Raw genomic sequence first — 25,214 nt, forward strand, 5'->3', positions numbered from 1 at the left:
CATTTCTGTAATATCTTTTTTTACGTTTTTTTTTTTAAATTTCATTCTTCTATCTTGAGTTATTTAAAGAATAGTTATGAGATTAAAATAATAAAATTGATATATATAAAATATTAGTCTAGGTAAAATACATATGGAATAAATCTCATATACATGGTACAGGTGTTAGAGAGTTAAAACTCTCTAACACCTGTACCAGCCAAATCACATCTACTTCACCAGCGGAGATATATACCACCGTAAAGAACTTAAAGAATAAAAAGGATCCGGTCCTGATGGAATCACCAACTCATCAAATTATTGCCCCGTAGAGCTATTGTGCATCTCACCAATATAATCAATGCAATCTTCAGATTTCAATATTTTCCTTCCGCCTGGAAAATCGCAGACATAATCTCCATTCATAAACCGGGAAAAGATCCACATCTACCTCAAAATTATTGTCCTATCAGCCTGATTTCAAATTTAAGAAAAATGGCGGAAAATATAATCCAAGACTCCAAGCTTCGGTAAACAAATGAAATATTATTTCAAAAGAACAATTTGATTTTCGTCAATATCATAGCATTACCCAGCAAATACACAGACTGGTCGAGTATATCACCACCTGTTTTAATTGGATTCAACACACTGGAGCTGTTTTCCTCGATATTGCTAAAGCTTTTGATAAAATTTGGCACTACGATCTACTACACAAACTCATCACTGCTAACATTCCGCTGGAAATGGCACAGTTATTAAAATCATATCTCCAAGATAGATTAATGCAGTTCAAGATAAATGGGCCGATCTCAACCCAGCGTCGTATCTTGGTTGCAGTTCCACAAGGATCCTTACTGGCCCCGATTCTGTTTTCGGTATATATGGCAGATATTCAGCATAACCCAATGTAGTCCATCATGGCCCTATACGCAGATGACACAGCTTTACTGGCTAGATCTCTACCACATCTTGTTACCAAAAAAACTTCAAGGAAACCTATTAAAACTAGATGGTTTTTGTAGGTTTTCCGTAGGTTTCCAATGGAGATTACAAGTAAATCCCCAGAAGAGTATGCCTATGCTCTTCGCTAGAAGACTGGCATCTCCCAAAGGGGACATATTTCTGTTTGATACTAAAATTCCGTGGAAAAACAGAAGCCAAATATCTTGGTTTATTACTGGACAGAAAACTAAACTTCATACACCATTTTAAGGTCTCATGTGCAAAGGCATCTAAAACCATCGCCCAGGTCTATCCCCTAACAAAAACAGCAAATTAAACACCAGAATTTCATACGCTTCTCCAGCTTGGAACCATACCCCCAATACTAATATTCTCAAATAGCAACGAAAGCAAAACAAATGCTTACGTATGATTCTAAACGCCCCATGGTTTTTCAGAGGCGTTCAACATCATCGGGACCCAGCATTGTCAGTAGCTTTTTGATCAGTTGGTTGGGGTGATTGCTTGTCTTGGTGAAGAACTTTTTTTGAAGAGAAGAAATGTAAGGAATGTTGACTTCTCTACGGATCTGAATTTCTGATAAACCATGGGGTGTCCAGAATCATCCTCGGATATCCCTTATATCTACTCTTTCCTGCACTCTCTAGCAGCAAAGTTCTTAAAAACGACTACACGCCCTAATGAACTGGTACAACAAGCTGTAAATTACAACGAAATGGGTCAGTTAAAAAGCTGAGTGAGCCGAACAGAGGGAGCAGGGTTTTTCTTCTAGTAACTCGGTTATACTCAAAAGTCTGCTTTGCTTGCCTACCCGAGGAAAGCAGCAGACCAATTCAGTTTTTTCTACGAATATAATTCATTCGCCTTTAGGGAATGCATCAATTGAATGAGAACCATCTGCATTAAATCCTTATAAACTCTGTAACAGGAGACTTAACTTCTCGGATATAAAAGACGAAGATAATTGTTATAAAAGGGTTGTTCTATAAATGAATTAATATTCATAATCGCAAAGAGTGGTAATTTACTTCAAGTCTGGTTTGCAATAGTTGAGAATATTGCTGATTCGAATTAAGCCTAAGAGAATCAGAGAATTACTTTCTTAATAGTGAGTGACCTGTTTAAATAATTGACTGCCCGAATGATCTATATGCTGAACTCGATATTTAAAAATGGGTGGTGGGAATTCTTAAAAATATGAAATGATAACAAAAGTGTTTAAAGAATTTCTCCTATCCTTTTAAACCTTGTTATTATGAGTTTTCCCACATAAAAGTTGCTAACAAAGTCAAGGTTATCGTATTACAAAAGAAACACTATAAAATATATAATATATAGTCCTTATAACGACTGGCTTAAAGGGGCGAAGCAAGAATGCTTTTCATCTTCCCCGTTATCTGTAGAGGACAGTGTAGAGATAAGGTGTTATTGAGCTATTAAAGCTCTGATCATGGCAGGAGGGTAACAGCAATAGCCGAGCCTCAGTTAGAACTTCATTGGCTACAGCATTGCCATCTATTATCCTCCCAGTGTCATATTAATATTAATATTAATATAGTTCTTAAAAGAACTGGGCGATGGACTGAGTCCTTGACTCTTTATCCCGTCATCTGAATAAAGAAAATCTGTGTGGATGGAGTGTTATTGAGAAAGCTCTAGTCATGACTGGGTAACGGTAATAGCCGAGCCTCAGTTAAAACTTCATTGGCTACAGCATTGCCATTTGTTACCCTGGAAGTCCTAAAAAGGACTTTCAAGTTCGAATAAGTTATATTTTCATTATAATGGTGTATGCAATAAATAACAATAATTAGCAGATTTCGATAATATTTTCCGAATATTTTAGATTAATCTTAACTTATTTTTCAAAAATATTATATTTTCTTATATTAAAATTAACAAAATAAATATAAACAATTAACAAAACATAAAAAATTACAATTTTTATCATCATGAAAAAATATTTGTCTACGTATAACGATTTTTGTATCTATTTTACGTCATATATACGTCATTAATAAATTTATATTTTTATTAAAATTATTATTTTAGAATACCGTACTTTTATTTAATTAAAATTAATTTTAATTAGGATATAATTCATTCATTCTAATTTTATACATTTCAAGTAAAATTTTCAAGTAAAACAGCAGTTTTTTTTGGTAAACAGGGAAATAAAATAATAATTTAGAAGTTTTATTTTACATGTATTTTAATTATATGCTATATTTGCAAATAATTGCAATAATGCTAAACCTTATAGTCCTTATAAGGACTGGCTTAAAGGGGCGAAGCAAGAATGCTTTTCATCTTCCCCGTTATCTGTAGAGGACAGTGTAGAGATAAGGTGTTATTGAGCTATTAAAGCTCTGATCATGGCAGGAGGGTAACAGCAATGGCCGAGCCTCAGTTAGAACTTCATTGGCTACAGCATTGCCATCCATTACCCTCCAAGGGTATTAATCACCGCATCTCACGATCGATTGATTATTCACTCCATATGATATGCAATAATGCTAAACGTTGAGCGAAGGTCATTTCAAATTGTGAGTATTGGTTAAAGATAAAGGTGTATAAATTACTGATCAAAAATAAATATTTAAGACCCCATCAACAGGTTTTTTAATTAATATTTTCATTTCATGTTGTCGTTAGGCTATGAAATTTTAAAATTGTCAATCAACCTTTCAGTGTACATTTAATTTAATATTGTTGACAGAGCACTGTTAGCCTAGTGACTGTGCACTTCGCCAGTGCCGTAACGAAGGCGTGGAGAAAGGGGCGCCCGCCACGGGCGCAACTAGGTTTGGGGCGCAAAACGTAAAAAATAAAAATAAATCAATAGACATAAAACTCCGCTTATTTTATATTGTATTTTTAAATTTCGGCAATACGCCGCTTTAGACACACAAATTCTGCAACTCATTTTGATGGGGTTAAGAGTAAGTATTTAACATATTGCATTTAGTAAAATTTAACTTGATTTTTGACATTTTTGGATTAAGGTGGTGCAAGTTAGACACTTGCCACAGGCGCTTCATACCCTCGTTACTGTACTGCGCTTCGCAACCATATGTCTGGGGAAGGAGTGTCCTAGGTTCGTTTCCCGTGGGAGACGTGAGGAGCTCAAGGATCTCCTCAGTCATAGCGAAGTTAGCTGGTCTTGGACAGAAAGGTTTTTCCCCAATGTATCCTGGATGACACTCAAATCCCTCTTGAAATGAAAATTCTGAATGTCATTCACATAATCAACAAATATCCAAGTATTAATTTGCTGCCAAATGAATATTTTGACATCTCTATTCTAGCAATTACAGTGGCTTTACATTTCTGTAAGGTGAGCATCTACATTACAAGTTCCCGTTTTTAACAGAAAAAGGGGAGGGGTGGCTACGAACGAACTAAGCTATAATTTGTTCCGGACTATTTTGATAAAATAACAACCTTTGGAATGATTGTTACAAACCCGTTTGTAATATGAATAAGCTCTTAAGTTTAATGTATTAGCCCTAAGAGAATGTGTAGAATTTCGCTGGAGCAAAAGCATTCTCGTATAATTATTCTGTTTTCATGTTCACACTTTGGTAGCGATGGTCACGCGTCACTGCTTGAGGATAACTCAGCTAGCAAACGGTGACTAGAACATATTTTTGTTAAAAATTAGTCCGAACTGTCACTAAAACTGTTTTTGTCTTTGAAAACTCATTGTAAAGTCTGTCTGAAAAGAATCCAAATGTTTTTTCATTTATAGAATTAGATCTCAATTTACGTAAATGTTAATAAGTCAACTAAACAACAAATGGATTAGTTACTATTACGTTTCTAGACTTGAGAATTTCTGGGCATAATTATGACGCAGGTAGTTGAAATTATCTCTAACCTGCAAATAGAATTTGCTCTAATCTTTAACTATATCTACGGATTAGAGATATATATTAGAGACTGCAATCGTTTATTGTAATCGATATTTTCAAGGTCAAATCGAAACTTTTTTATGAGATGCTCATTGCAGAGAGAGATTTAAACGTTTTTTTGAATGATGTCCATTATACCAAACAAAACAGCAATAAATATTTCTCGTAAATGATTGTGAAAATATTTCTTAGTAAAAGTTGTCGAAACTAGTGGTTAAACATGAGTGTTAGAAGCACTAAAGGTTTAAGTCCTTTTTTGGATAAAACTGGAGGATTCTTGAAAAAAAACTTTATTATTGGGCCTTCAGACTAACTTTGTACTAAACAGAAAAAATAAATAACCAAAGAGAAATTCCTATGAAAGGGTACAAGAAAAGAACTTTATTATTTTTTTTTTTTTCGATGATAGGGAGCAAGTGAGTGTGGGATTCCATAGCAACCATTTGTCATCTGCAAGCTTCAAAGCCCCTTTGATTTGATTGAATGTAGCGCTATAGTTCGGAAGTAATTTCGAGTCACCCATTCAAGGCTAAAATCAACAGAAGTGATTGTCAATAGATGTCTCCAAGTTACAAAGTCTCAGTAATTTTTATATTCACATGAAAGCCGCTTTGGAGTCGGCAAATTGAACTTGACTCTTCTTGTTTGCAGTTATCTTCCGTAATGAATAACTTCTACAGTAATCCTTCGATTAGTGAGCCCCCTATTAGTGCGTTTTCGATTAGTTCGTCATTTTTTTTTTCGATACCCAAATTCGATTAGTACGCCTATATACATCTTAAAAATAAATGTTACAGATTTTAAGAATTTCTATCTATACATTTTTATGACTAACTATTTTAAAAAATCACTCATCAGAATGAAATCATTTAGTTATCGATTTAAAACATTTTATAAAGTTATTTTTAATGGCATACTGCACTATTTCCATGTATACTATGTTCCAAATTTTTACCGCCAAAATTTATGTCGTCTGCTATAGTACGCCCACAGATTCGAGACCCTTCGACACTTCTGCGCATGTCACAAAAAGGAGAATTCATTCCGATAATAGGGTAATCAATCCGTCTTCTAGGATGCGTTGTTTATTATTACAGTGGGAAAATTAACTTCTCTTTTATGATCATTGTAGTTTTTAAAGCGGTAACTATTTTGCTTGTATAACAGTCGAGAAATTTTATCTATAAAGCACGTGATTTCGCGTGTTGGCGACCGATTCGTACGTCCTTCATTTCTTTCTCCCCTTCATTGATAATGTCCAAGAATTAATTAAATCTCATTTTGAAGAATTGAGTGATTTCGACCTGCTAAATTTAGATGCACAGCGAGAAGATCCCGAAGAATATGAAGAAAATTTAACCACTTGATAGTCAGCTAAAAGAGATTTCACAGAAACAATTTGAAAGTATTTTTCTTACAATCGAAGTTTTTACGCAGCAGTGCTTAGAGACTGACCCTGATGAAGAGAGAAGCAGTAAAATTTGCAGCAGAGTAGAAGAGTAGAAGAGGCAATAGGGCCATACCGTCGGTTGTATGAAAAAAATAAACAAAATGCCCGCAAAACTACGTTAGCTCAATTCTTTGTTAAGTAAATTAATAAAATTTATATTCTGAATATGTTTTTCAGCTTCATGATTTTCCTTTAACTAGGTCCTGAGACATACCTTAATTCTTTTATAAAAAAAAATTAAAGTTCAAGAAAGAAAGAAATTTGAGGAACGAATTATACATTTTCCCATAGGTTATTATATTCGATTAGTGCGTTTTCGATTAATGCGCCTGTTTTAAAGAACGCATTAGGCGCACTAATCGAGGGATTGCTGTATTACGGTTGCGAAGTCCAAGAATACTTGGAAGGGTCGTGGGTGCTTAAGGACCACTGATAGGAACAGGATAGGAATAACATGTATAGAACAACTCGCTACAAATGCAAGTCATAATAAATGTGTCTAATACGGTTCTAAAATCATCATTGAACTATTTCATTTTATATTAAGATATCAACTGAAATACTCGCCTGAGTAAAGAATGTTGATAGTTTAAAAGGTTCTAGATCTACAGGAATACTTATGATAGCATCCGTATTTAGATACTAGGAAACTATTGTGAATCTGAATTTAGAGGCTCTAAAAAAGAACCTGAGTAAGACATCTGAGACAGATTTGAGGGCTAAGCATTAAAGCTATACCTCTTCCTTGCCCGCACAGCAACAAACCAAATCTTCAAACGCAGATGATCGTAGGTTTAATGCAACCAAACCGTCACATAATGTGTTTGCTATGATGCTTAACTTTGAATGTGCTGTTAAAGAAACATTTTTAAATAAATGCAAGTGTATCAGATTATTTCAATTTGCTTTCTCTAACTGGAAACATAACCACCATTCTTTTTTCAAGACAAATGGGAACTTTTGAAACTTTGATTCTGTGTATCTTGGCAACGAATTCATTCTCTCTCTCTCTCTCTCTCTCTCTTCACTTCATGAAAGAAGTGGAGAAGAAAGACAGAAAAAAGTGCACATAATCCAATCTTCTAAAGTTTCACAGACGCAGACTCAGCTCGCCTCGTCTCGTTCACCCCCTTACACCCAAACGAGAGACTTCCTGCGGCATAATTACTTGCAGTCTTAGACGTGAGTTCCTTTAGCTGCCAGCACTGTGCTGGACTAAGGCAGAACGAGGGGTAGCCATGATAATCGATTTGAACTAGCTCTCCCTCTAACTGACGAGGCAAAAGGAATCGATGGTTGGAGAGAGCGATTCGCACAGCAGCTAGCTGTTCCCCTCCTTTCCAGCCTTGACTCACCTGAACTCTTGAAGCCAGGCGATGACAGGAACCAAGGTAGAACGCACATCCAGGGTGCGGTCAGCGACAAATCGTCCTCTAATGGATAAAAGAAAGATGACAGCGAAACAAAAAGAAGCCTAACGGATTGTGTGCACAATTTTTTTCACTTATATAATATCCTTAAGTATTTCGTCAGAGGGGGGCGGACTGTCTGAAGTATAATACAACTGAATACAAAAAAGGAAGGGAATAGGGATAGTATTTCCCTTATCGAATACTCCTCTCCAACGCACTAGATTTTTTTCCCCAAAGGAACATCGCGTATTGGAAGAGCTACTATTAGCCTTTCTTTTATATAATTATATTATATTAATTATAGAAATTATATTATAATAATTTATACAACTATTTCAAATCAATTTAGAATTCTTGATTTAAAGAATAATATTTTACATGATCTTTTTTTTTAAATTTCGGTTTAAGATTTCCAAATTCTTTTTCCCAAAAATGTAAGTCAAAAACGGAACACATTTTGTTTCAAAACTTTTCTACAAATACACGTTTTAAGAAGCGCGTGATTTGTTTTAAAGCATTGGGAAAAGAGTCGCTGCCAAAACCAAGTTCACCTTGGCACATGACGATAAAATAGAAAGCTGTGAAAAGAATCTTAAAGATGTAGCAAGAACAGCGACGAAAGCCAAATTATTCTGCGTGCAATCTTAAAGGTTTCAAACCAGCTGACTACTGTGTACAGATCAAATATCAGGCAGGAAGCATTAAGACTTTCAACACACATAAAAACCGTCTCTTCACAAGTAGTGTTGATAAAAAAAAAAAAAAAGTACTAAATAACAGTGAATTAACTTCCTTTATCAATAGGAAATTGCGATGGTAGTTGAGAAATGAATGGGCACTTGCAGTACATTAAGTTTAGAAGAGGATATAAAAATATCATTTCTGTACATTAGCACCGGAATAAAAAAAAAATATTTGAACATGACACGAAATATTTTTTTTTAACAAATGTGACTCTTATCTTTGCCATATCTATAAATGGAAGGTGATCTTATTGTTATCTTTATGACTGCTTCTGGCAACAGAGATGCCATCAAATACGATAATATTTAATAAATAAGTTTATTCATATTTGAAAGGCGGACACTTGGAAGGAGAAAGAAGCGATATAAGAAGATCACCATTGTCCCATCCAATTACGATTCTAGACAGCAATTGCTCACTTGCAGTGATGTACGTGTAGATATCCTACTAAATGGCACGCTCTGTGCACGTGGGAATGCTACTTCCTAGCTGGAGTGTCGTCAGAGACAGAGAGAGAGTTTATGAGTTGGATGGCGTATTTTTATTATAGCTGTCCCAACATAAATGACACTAACAATGGATGCAAAAATAACTTCGCATAATAAAATTGAGTTATTTATTGTTTATAAGCACTTTCTTACATGTTATTCTTGAACATGAGAGTGTGATTAATCCAGAAATACTGGGGGGGAGGGAAGCTGTCGTTACAACTGCCGTCAAGAGATGCACAATGCCTTGAGAAAATAACATTAACACAACAAAGTAGCTTATTTCTCCTTTTTTTTTTTACAGAGAATTAGAGATATTTTCCAAATACTGTAAATTATGGTAGAATTTGTTTTATTAACAGTTCTACTCTCCAATAAAACTTCATCTTTAAGGAATATTTCCATCCCAGATTAAGCCTTGATTTCTGAGTCTTAGGAGAGCAGATCTCTCCAACAGTTAACGTAACCATGACAACCATATAGAGAGTTAAACAGCCTTCGATTTATTCACGTTTATAAATGCAGTAGGTTATCAAATTTGTTTCGAACTAATAGGTAGCTAGTTCATAATGAAACGGTAGCTTTGTTCTTTAAATACAGCCACTAGTTTACAATGCTCACAATACTCGCTTTTAATACAATAGACAAAATCAACGCGCATCTCTTAAAAAAATCACTTATAATGGGTCGTATTTATTTAACATCTGTACTTTTTAGCATAGGCAGACTTGATTAAAAATGTCACTTACTTCGTGGCCTGCTTTCTTTCAATAGCTTTTTTTTTTTTTTAACTCGACACTTCCTAAATTAAGGGAAAAAAATTGATGTTAATATTCTCTTCCGTTGTGAAAACAGCTTGTAATTCACGTTAAACTGAGCGTAAGTATTCATAAACGAAACCTTTTTTTTTTCTTTCACCTTAATTAAAGACAATAAAGGACCAGACTTAATTAAAAATTTCCTTTATCCATATTTTACAGATTTTGAATACAACAAAACAAAAATGCTTTGTTGTATTCAACAAATAGAACTACATAGAACTATAGCAAACAAGGGCAAGATTTTATAATACATGTATCTACATAGAAATAATACTGTCGAGTCCTTTTATCTGCATGTCAAAACCCACGAATTTTGTCAAAATATTCCAATCGATTTGTTAGCAAATGTTTACCAGTGGAGATAGCAATCGATGAGTGGATCTAAACGGTACCAGTTGTAATTCCTGGCTTCGCCGCTAGTGGCGTTGCATTTTGTTTGTTTACATATTGCCAAGGAAAGAAGTGTCACGAGATGGTTCTGGTATTGGTGCTACTAGAAGTTTATTCTGAAATCATTGACATGAGGAGAGTTAGCTTGGATTTTCGTTACGGCCAAATCAGCTGAGACTATGAGGTCATTAACATCCCCTTCTTTATGAGAACGGCTAACATATCTTCAGTTGATAAGTCCCTTAAAAAGGTTCTTTGCATCCTTGACTGGAATCGAACCCAGATCTTTCAAACAAACAGGGACATATTCGAAGAGAAGGCGACTTCATTTAGGGGCAATCTCGCAGGTTGGGTGAATTGAAAGAAATTGAAGAGAGGGTGGTTTAGTGTATTGTAAAAATATTCACAGAAAAATCTGAAACCTCTTAATAAAATGCCTACAAATTCAACATCTTCTGAAGGGGAAAGACAGTATTGAATACAACGCTGATTATAGAGATCGGTATTCTCCCATCCACCGATACAAACAGTTTATTATTTTAATAAATATTAACTATTCTGTACTTAATTCTTCGGATAATGACAATCTAGGAAGGGATGAAAGAACTTTCGAAGCTCAAATGACTTTTTAAAACCTTTAGGGAGCACTTTTTTTCGCATTGTCGTCTGAACAAACACAAAGCAATATAAAATTCTGATAGACACAGTGAAAAATGAAATAATTCTTATTTTTTCTGAGATTTATGTTACTATTATTTTTAATTATAATTGTAGTTTTAATTCAGTTTCTCAAAATTCAGCAAACCTTAATGATCGTCCAACCTGCTTCCAACTAACCAGATTGAAAAGTTGGCCGAAAACAAGTCGGCAGTGGAGGTGTCCTGATATGGGGATTGTTCTCATGAGGATCACTGAATCCACTAGTCCCTAATGAACACATTTTGATTACTGATGCTTACATAGGGATTGTTTCGGACCAAGTATTGCCCTACTTAGTGACAATGTGGCTCCGTGGATCAGAACTCTTTCAGCAAGACCACGCCCCATCTAACAAAACTTGCATCATAGAAGTATGGTTCGAAGAACATATCAATTAAAATTCTTCTGATTTCAATACCACCGAACATTTGGGGGAATCGTGTGGAACTCAACATGCGCAGATCGACCCCAGTGCGGCAGTATCTCGCTCAGTCGCTGACCTCTGGGACGATATTCTGTCCAGTTGGTCCAGAATACCTCAGGATACCTACCTCCGAGTCTAGTGGAGATTGCGAAGATGGATGCAAGCGGTTATCCCCAAAGGAGACTCAGCACGCTACTAGGTAGGTGGTCATAATATTTTGCGTTGAGTGTATTACAACTTATAGTATTCTGCTAAAAACGCGTAGCCTACTAAAAGACTCGACAATAGCCCACGACACGAACATTTATTAGAGAGAGACTTTCCACCCTTTAAAGATAAAAAAAAATAAAAATAAAAATAAAATAGTTTCTCATCTCTGACGTGGACCTTTCCGCAGTTGCCAAACTATCATCCCAAAGCGATCCGCAGAGTCGTGAATAAGAGTATTGCATAAGTGAATATTTTGTGAGGTAATGTTCTACTGCTAACAAATAAGCAAATTCGTACAACCCACGATCTATATTATTGCTAATATTGGTGTCTTGAGTTAATATTTTTCTATAGTCAATTGATATATTATCTTTCAAACAATGGGTAGGTATACAATGCAAAAGATGTCTACTGTGCACGTGCCGTTTTTATACATATATATTTCATAAATAAATTGTCTTGAAGACATTCCATTCCACTTTATTACAGACAATATCTAGACAAGAGTATCATATTAAGGGAACATTCCAAAATAAAACAATTACGGGGGAAAAACAGCAACCTCCAAAATCCATAGAAACAAAAATTTGTGCAACAGATAACAATGTTTCACATTTCGTACCGACAGTGCATTCATATTTCCACTCATCGCTAGGTGTCGCTGTGGTGCAGCTCCTAATTTCACTTTCCCCGGCGAAATTTACATTCATTTAAATTTTAGGCGGCTAACTGATTAGCCGACAGAAGATTAATCCAATCACCGAAGCTGTGTGTTCAAGGTGATGAGCACAGATTCTACGCCGAAGGATTACACCATCCCTTAATCATCTTAAGAATTCTGGTGCTTCCGCTTCGTACTGGGATAAAATCTTATTACTAAAATTTTCGGTGTTTCGCGGATGAATGCTTTTCGCTGGTCTAGAGGTCTGAAAGAGTAAAAATCTAACCCATCTCTTCTCTTTTCTTTACATGAAAAGCACTTTTCTGAGTTTCATAGAAATCAGATTTTTGTCTTTTTTTTGCAGTTCGGTTTTGTTGCGAATAGACACTTGAAGTGGGTCATTAAATTTGCCCAGTTACAAAAAAAAAGAGAAAGAAAAAAAAAGGAAAAAAAAAGGCACCCATAAGAAAGAAGCAATTAATATACAAGTGTTGTTTTGGCATTTTACCGTTAGAGGGCACCGCTGATTTTGCCAGTAAGCATTTTTTTTTCTTCTCCACACAAGTTCATTTATTTCTAATGAATACAACACGCATTCTACAGAGGAAGCAACGAATATGAAAAAAAAAAAAAAAAAGAGCGATATAAAACTAGAATTATAAAAATAAATGAAGAAACTGTACAACCTCTGAATATAAAAATCAATTAATTATTATCTGAGTAAATATAAACAAAAACGGACAGAACATCTAAATGGAATCAACAATAAACAACCAAGAAAACGATGGCACGAGACCTTGAACAGACTTAAAATCCTGTCGTGAATTATAAGTCTGTTCCGGGCTCGTGCCTTCAGGAAGATAAAACTAGGGTAGCGATTGTGCTGACCATACCCAAAGCAAGACTAAACTAACTGTCCAGACAAATATCCCTGAAGAATCAATTCTTGCCGTCGTTAATTTGGATTAACTGATCAGAGGGTGGACAACCAAGTAATCGCACTTGTCACCTGAGAAACGAGCTATTTTTTGTAACTTGAAAGAATCTCCATCTGTTATTATTGCCTTCCATCAGGAGAATTAAGTTAATCTAGAATGGCAGTAATAGGCAATACTTCTATCAAAAATATCCAGTCAGTTTTATGGTTATATGGGAAAATACTGGAGCACCCGGAGGAAATAATCCCATAGTCTATTACCGACTAACTCACACATAGAAAAAAAAAATTGTGTATGCGCCTCTTGGTCAAACCGATACACGTGAATATAAAATTCACCCCCATAGGGAGGGGGAGAGAATCTAGTTTGAGATCATAGTTTACTCTTTTTTTCGTTATCTTTTTATTTTGTAATGAATCACAGCCTTCTAGATAACTCTCAAGTTCCACTTCGCTCATCTAAAGCGATACTCTTTACAATCTGTTTAAATGAGGCTTAAAGAGTTAAACTACGATCAGATTAGGTGCTTGAAAACATTTATGTTGCATTAAATTGCCATCAAAAATTGCATAAAAGAATGATAAGTAGAAATATTTCCATATTTTCCTTCTTCAAATTACTGCACAGTGTTTTTATTTAATAGTTTAAACCTTTGAGAGAGATTCTTCAAGGTTTAACTGTTTTTTTTTATTATTATTATAAAATAAATATGCTTAAGATTGTTACAAACTCAGCATCTGTACTGTACACTCATCATCTCAAATATCGTTATAAGCTAGTGTCAATATCTGCACTTAACCTGTTAAAAAAAATCTGATTGTTGGCAACCCATTCAGTTGTAAATGGCATACGTGACGTAGTTAGAACATACGTTGCTATTTTAATTGTTGCGATGAACCACAACTGGCAGCGTGACAATCTGCTGATGCTTTTATATTTAAACTACTCTTAGGAACTCGAACACGTGATGTAGATTGTGATCAGCAAGTATATTTTGTAAAGTCATAGCCAAAATTCATTTTGAGAGTGATATATTACCATGGTGAGAATTACAGTTAGAATTTATAAGAAAATTAAATATTTAACTTTAAAATAATCCATAGGAACTCCATTACGACCTTGGTGGTCATAAAACCCAATGGCATCTCCGTCTAGCAAACCAAATACCTATTTTGCACTTTCCCAATGATAAATTCCTCCCATTGAACGCCTCCAGTTCATTAAGAATGTCTTCTAAGCTAGTATTAATTCCATCAGAATTACTTTACAGATATTCTAATCCGTTTCGACATCTAGTCTCTTGAGAATACAACGAAGTTCTTCTTCTGACAAACAACTGCCGAGTTAAGGACAAAAGCAAACAAACAAATTGACATCCAGCTCAGATAATGTTTGCAACGACAACACAGATAAGGTTGCGGTATAACAAAAGAATCAATATGGAGCATCCTGAGATTGCCAAAGAGTTTCCGTGGGTGTATTACAGGAGGCGTGACGATACAGTTCAAGGTGGGATGTTCATTAAGTTACCTGGAAAATGAAAGCCGCTTACAAGTCGCAAGGCATGTTGTCTTAACTCTGTCGTTCAGATATAGAGATTGGAAGCATGAAGATAGTCCATAAAGAAACCGGAGAACTAAGAAGACGATCAAGGATGATCGCAGTAATCTTGCACGTTGCAGCCTATCTACTAAGCCTATCTTCTCGATGCTATTCAGGGATTAATTTAAGACTGGTGTGCTTTATCCTTTTTACTGGCGTGTTGCTACATAATACAAAAAAATACTCAAGGGAATATTAGCTAAATCTAAAGCAATTACAGTACGTAAATTCTTCTCGAAAATCTTAAGCCATTGGCGATTTATGAAGATTTATTAAAAGGCAGCCGTTATTATACAAGTGGGTATGTTTATCACGCGGTTAACTCCATTGCCCTTTCCCATCGGACTCATTTGTTTTTCCCACAATAGCAACCCTTTTACCAGATCCAACTCAAGAAATATTGAGCAAATTACAAAAGATTAGAGAGAAAACAAATTCACCAAATTAACTCCCTGAAATTAATGTTTCCAACCTAGCGAAATGCGCTTAGAAATAAAATATTTACTGGAACTCAATAATATATTTTAATAGAGTCTCTCTCTTGCACGGTTGGCTACCCTGTTCGAAATTGATATCAGCAATTAGTATTTGATGATTACTCTTGATTAATTCTGTCTACATTCCCTGATCCTTGGAGATTTGTTTTCCAGTCAAATGTCTTTGTTCTAATCCGTATTGCGTGTTATGCAGATTCTGGTGGGTGGGTGTAGACACACCGTGGCAGATTTCATCTTCGATACACATGAATGGATTGTAGTTAGCGGGGTGGTGGGGGGGGAGAGAAAGAGCGGCTTGTCAGGTAAGAATACATTTGGTGTTTAACATGCAGTAGTATTATTAATTAGCAAATGTAACCCACTACATGTTACAGGAAATGTTAATGCTAACTAATTCGCGTCAGAGAACTTGTGTGTGTATTGTAAACAAACCTCTTTAAGGTAGTAGATAACACATGTAATCCCAACTTAGAATGGTTATGTCTTTCGAGAGTTTGTCATCATAACTCTACTTTCATTACAAGACTTTTTTATGATTAAAATATAATTCTGATGGGTCAAGATCGAGTCGAATAAATTACGTAGCAGACACAATATATGGTAACCTCTTTTCCCGGGTAATTTTATCATTTATGACATTAAATATCTCAACGGTATCCATAGCAACGTCGCGAAGACAACATTGCATGTGTCCTTCAGTTAGAAAGACCAGGATTCCAATCCCGTCTAGGATGAGAGGAACTTTTATAGAGCTTTTCGACTGAAGGTAAGTTAGTTGGTCTCATGCGGAAATCGAGGTGTTTTTGTTCCCCCAAAAGTAGAGTTTTTCAGACCTAGAACGAATACAGTATGCTACCTATATATACCATTATTGTTAAGCTATAATTGCAATCATGCTACAGGGACACCATCATAGGTGGAGCCATCTGTTGAGCAGACATTGTACAACTTTTTACAGAGATCTTTGTTGTCCTCAACACCGGTACTAAAATAAGAAACGTCTTGCATAAGAAATAGAAAACAAGAGATTTATATTGAATATAAATGATCGTAATCTTTTGAGTGTTGCTTTTCATACGTACTTTGAAAGTACCTCAGAATAAGTGGATATCGGAGATACATAATAATCTTTCAAAAGGATAAAAATCCACCCATTCTAATATCTAGAAAGAGGTTTCTATAGCACTAAAGAAACTGACTACATCGTCTTTTTTCCATATCTAAAAATATACATGATTCCCCTTCTTACATTAGTAAATATAATCTTTTATTTTTCTTGAACACTAAGAACAAATTCTAGGGAAAATAGACACATAAAAAAACTGCAAACGGGAGGAGAGAGAGAGAATGTTAAGCAATCCCAGCTCATCGTTTTTCATTCTTTTCTTCGGTAGTGAAGCGAACCATCACATCATTACACAGATAGCCTTATCTTCAACACGAACGCAGATAAACCACGGATTTTTGCGCGAGGCAGCGTGTGGGTTCTTCCGGTAGCGTGACTAGATACCCATATTTATGATAGAACCATAAAAATAATAAAAACAAAAACTACGTTGAAAGACAAAAGATAGATCTCTTTATCGAAACCACTTTGCAAAATTGTGAAGAGCGAGTCCCGTTCATGTTCACCTCCTCGCCAGAGCCAAATGTTGAAATCTGCACTGATGATAGAAATACAAGTAAATTTGCAACTCCCCCCCTTCCTAATCCCCCCATCTCTAGTGACATCTTAAGTACTCTCTTCAACTTCTTAAGGTCCTTTCCACAACACTTGATCGAACAATTCAGCCACTTAAGTAACTGTTATCAAAATAACTCTTTTAAGGTCAATGGATAGTTAGGGTGTAAGCTTCCTGCACGTACTAACCGTCGGTATTGTCTCTCTGTGTGGGATTGTTCAGTGCAATTTTAACTGTTCATCCGGTTCTCTATTGAAAGGGAGAGACAGACACAGATAATATTTAAATATGGCTTTTATACTATTGTTGAACTCACGTTGCTTGCACAATGTTCATCTGTGGATCGCCTACGTTTACTCATCATGCAAAATCTGTAGCTATTCATTCAAGTTTCCTGTTTTGTATCAGAGGAAAGAGAGTCCGTGAACAGACCTGTTTCATTTCCTGTATGTTTCCCATTGTGCTAATTCTAATGATACGTTCTTGCTAATTGCTATATATATATATATATATGCTAATTGCGAATGTTAAAATGTCAACTATTTGCAACAGAAGTATTCTAAATATACGAAGTGAGTAGTGGCGCCTGGGGCGATCCATGCGTTTGCCGTCCCTCTCAATACACACACACACACACACACACACACACACACACACACACACACACACACACACACACACACACACACACACACACACACAAAAAAAGGCGTATGGGGAAATAAATTAAACCACTGTGTTTATTTTTGAAGTAAAACTTTAATTACAACATTCTAAAATGTTATTTTTCTTGCTTTTCTGTTAGCAAAATCGTCGATGACATTGCCGAAGTCTATTTCATAATAATGTAGGTAATTCTTAATCAGTTTTATTTAGAAAAACTCCTCTCACAACTAGCAACACTTATAGCAATTGTGAAGAAAATTCGCAACAGTATTACAATATTTGGAAACTTTTCGAGACTGTATTTTAGAATTAGCTGCTGCAAAAATTCAAAGAGGTTCAAAGTGCCGCCCGGGGAGGATTCCCCCCCCCCCCCCCATGCTACGCCTCTGCACTAAGTGCTGCCCAAAGTACAGTTCCCCGAATTGGCTGAAAAACAAAAAAAAAAAAAAAAAAGTATTTAAAGCTCGCAAAAATTGTTTTGAGTGGTTCACTTTCGAATACATGAACCAGATAATTCATAAATCACACCTCCTTGATCTTAAATAATTAAATTTCCTCCCTATTCCCCTAGACAATCCTCACCATTTTATTCATTTATTGGCCATTCCTTCATGTTTTTGTGAAAAATAACTGATTCCACTATTTACTCCGACGCTTCATTACGAATTCCAAGACAAACAGAAACATAACTCAAGTAATCTGTTGATGGCAATTAAATAGTCACTAAATAATTAAGTAGGATGTAGTAGAGGGATTGATGCTGAAATGTTTACAAATTAGCGTTCTGGGAAACTCTTTAGTTTTCTGCATGACAGGAGAAACGAGTTTCGAATCTAACCAGTAAATGACACAAAAATTCTATGAAATTAATTTCAAATTATTATGTAATTTTGGAATTCAAGAGGGATATCATAATATCAAGTATTACACGCATTATCTGATTTTTTTTCTAGTTTCTGTCACCTACATGTGTGACAAGCCGAGTAAATAAGGTTTCCACTTTCCAACCAACATACTGTGATTTTGTGGCATTGGATATTTGTGTACAATTCGTTTACCAGCTAATTAGATGCTAGATGATTTCAACACCCGCTGTGAGACACCTCCTTGTTTATTAGAGGTCTGAAACGGCTTAAAAAGTTCCAATTTAGTCTCCTAGAGCAAAATTTTCGTACTAGATAATACATATACATATAAAATAAAAAAAAAACGCATTATACGACGAAAGATATTTTGTGTTATGCTAATTCTATTATATCTGATAATAGTATTTTCGTCTGTTTGTTGCGTGTGTTCTTTGGTCGGTTTTCTGTATGTCGGACGAAAATCCGGCTTTTTTTTTTTTACATTAAAAATGTAAACTGAAGATTTTAATAAATGAAAACTCACCAAATAACAAAGATTTAATCCATAAATTAAATATTATGCACTTAACACCCCAAGGAAATGTTCATTTATATTTATACAATGTCCCAAACTTACAAAATCAACCAACGTCAGATTGTGCAACATTTGTATTCGTATACTTCATTCAGTGCATTCTGTTGACATGCAGCAGACAAACATAATTCAGAATATGATGCCAGTCTGTCAGAAGCACCAGCTCAGCCGCCGAAGAAATCGATGAAATGTGCATCGATTGAGCTGCATGCCATATGCATCGTATCACCCCAAACAAACTCTATTACATCAGTATTTATTTTCGTGTCTGACATCAGTCTAGAAATAAAACTGAAAAAAAAAAAAAGAGTTCTACAAAATCTCTATGAGTGTGTGAGTCTATAGAGAGGATGTTAAAAAAAGGTATATATATATTTTAATTATTTTAAATTAGTAATTCATCTCTCTAGATCGTTTCAAACTGAGGGTGCTCTAGGGAGTGCGTGTTGTGATACGTATACGGTTTTGTTTATTACCCTAATCTATTCTACACCAATAGAAACATAATATTGATTATTTTAGCATGTTCTAACCAGGAAGGTTGTCAGGCATAAGATCTAAATGCACTTAAAATACGTGCAGACTGTAAAGAAATCTAAAAGCAAATATCAATGAGTTGTTGGGGGAGGGGGGAGAATGTCTGGAACAAGCGCACGGCATCTATCTGAAGTATCAACGTACTTGTATACTTCATAATACTGCAGTCGGAAATAAATTCACTGCAGTGTTGTCACTTTTCGACACTAGGTGGCGCCGCTTGTGTAGTTCACGGAATTGGGTGTTTTCTGATAAAAGGAAAGCATAATTCAAGATCGTTCCGCTTTTTTTTTTTTTTTGTATTTATTCCAAATTGGTAATCGGAGAAATTACTACAATTCTGGCAAAAGAAAAACGGCCACACCCTAAAACTACAGGGATTGGGATTTAATCAGAAAATATTTGCTATGATCTCCAGTTAAATCTTCCTAGTTGTGCATCAACCTACAGAAAACTTGGCATTCAACTATAGGGGATGAGCGTGGGAGGTGGGGGGGGGAGAGTTTTCTTTTGGTATAGCTGCCAAGGGTGTCAACGGATATAGAAACATTCAGCCTCTTTCCGTGCTGTTTTTGAATGTCACGTAAGGTGTTATGATGGTGTATGTCGCCACTTTATAGCGGTACAATATGACCTGCTACTTATTTGGTACACATTAACAAATCAACTTTTTTATTCCTTTAAGTAAACAGCCTTCCAAAAAACGTTCCAAGGCATTTGGAAGATCTCAGTAAGTCAAAATAAAAGAAAAAAAGCTGGGAGTCGAACGTGAAACAAAAATAATAATAAGTTAAAACCATTAGCATCTTCAAGTATTCAGTATTTAGTTTCTGCACGATCATATCTTTCTATATCTCAATAGCATTCTTAGATCGTGAGGCCATTTCTTATCACAACTGAAATCTTCAGATTTCTTTAGCTTATGAACTACTGTTGATATAATTTTGTTTTGTTTCATTGCTTCATGAAAAGTGGCCCGAAATCAAAATTAAGATGGCGAAATATTAGTAAAGATATCAATCGAATCATAGTTGAGAAATAACCTGCCTATGTAGGATCGGGCGGTGGGAAAAAATTAGCCTATTCAGTCTTACCTTATTATGTGAAGCATAGATAAAAATAAAACATGCTCACAACAATCTTCATGGAATAGCCCAATGTTAATTTATTATTCGTTATATTATGCCACCCTCCAAGGAGTCAAGAACTCATTGAAGAAGGTCCCTTTACAGGACACAACAATCCACAAATTACTGTGGATTATGTCGCGCAATTAATACTGTTCGTATTAATTGCGCGTGTTCCCTATCCGATTTTCCTGTATGCGTTACAAAAATCCCAAGTTAGCATTTCAAAGTGCATGGTGTGAATTCAATTATTTCCAAGGATCGAGATTCAATTATTTCCATTTTAGGATGCTCAAGGTATGGCTTTCTTTATTTATCTCGATAGGAACAGAGCAGTCCTTAAAGTGAAGTTATAAAGATTCGGTACTAGAAGATTAATTAACCAATCAACTAACTATTTTCTGTAGACACTTCTGGACGCTGAGACAGCTACAGAAGTGACGTGTTTATGCCTAGTTATTTTTAAAGGACATGCATAATACTTTGAGACCCAAAGAATTATGGAAACTACGTCATAACTTATATAGCTCTGAATGTTATTATTTTTTTTTTTTTTTAAATCTCCATGTTTTACGACGTATTTCAATCCAAAGACTATAGATGGTAAACAAGTAGTAGTGGCTTTAAGAATTACGATATCGAGGCCCGAAAGATATCGTAATTAAGAAATACGACATCGAGGTCCTGTATTTAGTATCTAGACCTCCTCTAGATACCAAATACAGAACTCTTTCAAGACACTTCTGATCCCTAATATAAACAGTGTGGTAGTTTGATGAAAAATCATCTACCATCTAATGACTTGCACAAGCATCCATACCTCAATGTGATCTCAATGTGATAGTGAATGAAAAGGACACAGTGTCTTGCGCAGCGTTAGCGATGAAAAGACATAAATCAATCGTTCATCGATAATGATGCCGAGGAGGTTGATAAGAAGTTATTCAGCAATCGAGAGCGACAATGCCGTTAGCGTGAACAAAATAAATAAATAAAAACAGACTTTATGCAAATATTATTGCTTGCTGTAAATATTCTACACTCTTAATATATGCAGTAGTCCCCCTTATCCGCGGGGGGGTTACGTTCCAAGACACCCCCGCCGATAGTACCGAACCCTATATATATATACTATGTTTTTTCCTATACATACAAACCTATGGCTATGAGCATGATGTCTCGCACTATAGAAGCGCACGATATGTTCTCATCCTTGCAAATCGACAAATTCCCCACGACACACACACCCGTGATGATTTCGGGGTGGAGAGAAAAACAACATTGCGTTCAATTGCAACAGACCTTCGCCAGAAAGTTTGAAGTGTCTCGAAAACATAACTTAGGCATACGGGAATTACAGTATCTTATCAGAGACACAGGACGTCATATATTTCAAGGGCGGATGCTCTTTATTCATCTCCAATGACTCCCAAGAGGCATGTTGACGATCTCCGAAGTCTTTCAAGAACCCCATCCCTAAAGAACCACATTTTTACTTACTGATACTTGTCCCAGCTATCTAAACCAATCAGTGTTATCGAAAGAATATTTATCTAGCCAATAAAATTAATGATAGTATGACGTAGAGAGAAACTGACATTGTCAAAGAAAGTCGTCTGCTACTACTCATCTCGTGAACGTGCGAGAATTGATTTGGAACTAAATGACGAATACGTACATAAAATCATGCAGTCTAAATTTATGTATTTATGTACTCATTACCGAATTCCAGATGTATTTATTCACATAGATAGATAATTATCTGAATTAAGTTATATTTTAATTACTATGTGCTGAAACTTCAATTATGACTAAAACTTGCGTTATTTCATGAGGGAAAGTATTATTATTATTTTTTTTTTTAAAAAAAGATCATTCTTATTTATGTGTTAGCTAAAGTGTCATCGTATTCATTTATTTTATTCACTATAATTGCAACAAATACAGAACTGCTGTGATATAGTTTTATCTGCTTACAAGAGAGAGAGAGAGAGAGAGAGAGAGAGAGAGAGAGAGAGAGAGAGAGAGTGTGTGTGTGTGTGTGTCAGAGATTATCCACAATGTATTGTTTCATTTTTTCCCGACTGATCCTACTGGTGGATGGGCGCGCAACAGTAAATATGAAAGCTTAATTTTATGCGAGGTATTTATAATTGATTAATCAGTAGGCTTGCTGAATTATCCGCGTGAACATGGCCGTTCCAGTGACTTGATGCAACCAAGAAGAACAAAGTGGAATTTTATTTTATTTATTATTTGTTTATTTATTATTTTATTTATTTCATTTTTCTTATTTTTTTTTCTTAATCTACAGAAAACCTAATTGATATTGGTTTTAGTTATATTTATTTTACTTCAAAAAATGAGATCTGTTTGAATATTTCGAGTGATGAGCCATTATACATGCTGTTTACGTTTATCCATCTGGGTATTTGACTATCGCCAACTAATTTCCCAATGAGCATGTATTTTCATCATTACTATTTCAAATGTCTCGATTACACCACACTAGAACATGACGTCAGAGCATTCGTGTTAATAATCACGTGCAAATTATAGCAATTCCTTAAAAGGAATTGTTTACATTGTGCTTTCTTAAAATGTAAACATGTAAAGAAGAGTATTTTTTCCTTCATTACAGAGATTAATCTTTCCCTCTTTCTATAACCCTTCTGATTTAGTTTTGTTTCCTCTCCCGTTTCTAGTTATACACATGGCATGTGAATTCCTAGCATTGGAACACGACAATACTCACCTTGAAATTAAGTAGATACGGCCAGCTATTGACATCCATGATAACCTTTGCCTATGGAATTCCAAGCATGCAACCTCGCTTAAGACATCCAAACGTAACAGTTGCGATATTCAAACTCTAGATATGATTTAATTAAAACAAGATATGCACAAAAATTAGATACTGAAATGGATACGTAATGAAAATTGTTCCCATGACTCTTTTGGAACGAAAAATACTCAGTTGTTGACTATCCATAACCATCAAAATTATTTAGATCACGGATCCTTAGTCCTTATAAGGACTGGCTTAAAGGGGCGAAGCAAGAATGCTTTTCATCTTCCCCGTTATCTGTAGAGGACAGTGTAGGGATATAGGGATAGGGATAAGGTGTTATTGAGCTATTAAAGCTCTGATCATGGCAGGAGGGTAACAGCAATAGCCGAGCCTCAGTTAGAACTTCATTGGCTATAGCATTGCCATCCATTACCCTTCAAGGGTAATAATCATCGATTCTAATTTTTACAAGTTATTATAATGTTATGATATACAAAATAAATTAAGGTGTATACCATATTTTTTATAATTTTAGAAACTACTTTAGTATTTACAAAAAAATTATTAAATTTACAATTTTTATTATTATTTATAAAATAAAAAGAATAACTTACATTAAAAATGCGTTAAACTACTATAAATGAAGTCCCTTAGATTTCGAAAAAATCAAACAAAAAACTTGTGTATTAGATTCAGCAAAATCCTTTGAGTTGCTAAATACAAATCACACGTGACAAGCGATTAGGTATTAACTGAATTTGACTATCAAAATGAACGAAGTGCATTAGATGAAATGTACTTATCAATTAAATATACAGTGGAATTATATTTTAAAATAAATTAAAACAAAAACGCAAAAGTAATATCGATTCTGAATTTTATTATAAATTTTGCCAATTTCTGCTCAATTTTGTTTCGTGGCAGTAGGCGGAGAAATCAGTTGTGCAAATATCTTTGAATTTAACATCATTACAGATCCCTTAATGAAAAAAATGGATTAGTGTCATTGTTCAGTATACTCCCGCATGTCCTAATACTATGTTACAGTCTAGAAGAGTTCAGAGTTTTATTTATATTGCTCGATTCATATTCCAAGCACCATGCATTGTAACTAGAGCTTCAGCGCGCGTAGTGTGTTAGAATATCAGCTGAAACATTATTTGACGATATGCGTAATAACCTCTGCGGCTTAGTATATGCAAGAAGACTCTTCTGTTTCCATGGAAACAGAGAACCATAACGTTATATCCGTTTCTTAAAAAAAAAAAAAGAAATTATCCAACTTGTTTTTAGTTGAACTTTTTTTTTTTTTTTTTGTTGAACTTATTTTTAGTTTTACATAGAGTACTGAGTACTAAATCTTACAACTAAAGCTAAAAACAGTCAACTTTTGTAACTATGATCAGAAGCATCTTTATTTTAAATATTATATAATTTAATTTTAATTTTAAATTCTCACTTTGCATGTCTACTCTGTTTTAAAAAATATACTTGACTGAGATGGATTGGGTTGCTTAGAATTTCCAAGAAGTTACTAAGACCGTGCACGTGTGTGTGTGGAGGACTGACAGATTTGTTTGTTTTGTAAGATACAAAAACCTAAGTTTCCAGGATAGCCAATTTTCTCCGTTTTAACCGCGACTCGTCCCCACATTACGGTGGGGAGGAAAGAAGGAGAGGTGACGATGCTGGCACTGCAGCGCTGTTTGTTCAAGAACTAACATTTTGAAATGATATTAGACTGGTTCTGCTTATCTAAAATTAGAACTTGAATAT

At 35.0% G+C, this 25,214-nt stretch overlaps 1 protein-coding gene across 2 annotated transcripts in view; it reads right to left on the bottom strand.

Moving 5' to 3' along the window:
• Positions 1-25,214, bottom strand: part of LOC150106412 (octopamine receptor beta-2R-like) — a 305,732-nt gene that overhangs the window by 169,213 nt on the left and 111,305 nt on the right. The window contains exon 2 of one of the 2 annotated variants that reach the window (XR_016548305.1): positions 9,703-9,755. The exons of the other annotated variant lie outside the window; for it this stretch is intronic. The gene's annotated coding sequence lies outside the window, so the exon portion shown is untranslated. The remainder of the gene's footprint in view (positions 1-9,702; positions 9,756-25,214) is intronic. 2 annotated transcript variants of the gene reach the window in all.

The sequence above is a fragment of the Typopeltis vanoorti genome, chromosome 5 (genome assembly GCF_054136105.1).
Source record: "Typopeltis vanoorti isolate ZY-2024b chromosome 5, IOZ_Tvanoo_1.0, whole genome shotgun sequence".
NCBI lineage: Eukaryota > Metazoa > Arthropoda > Arachnida > Uropygi > Thelyphonidae > Typopeltis > Typopeltis vanoorti.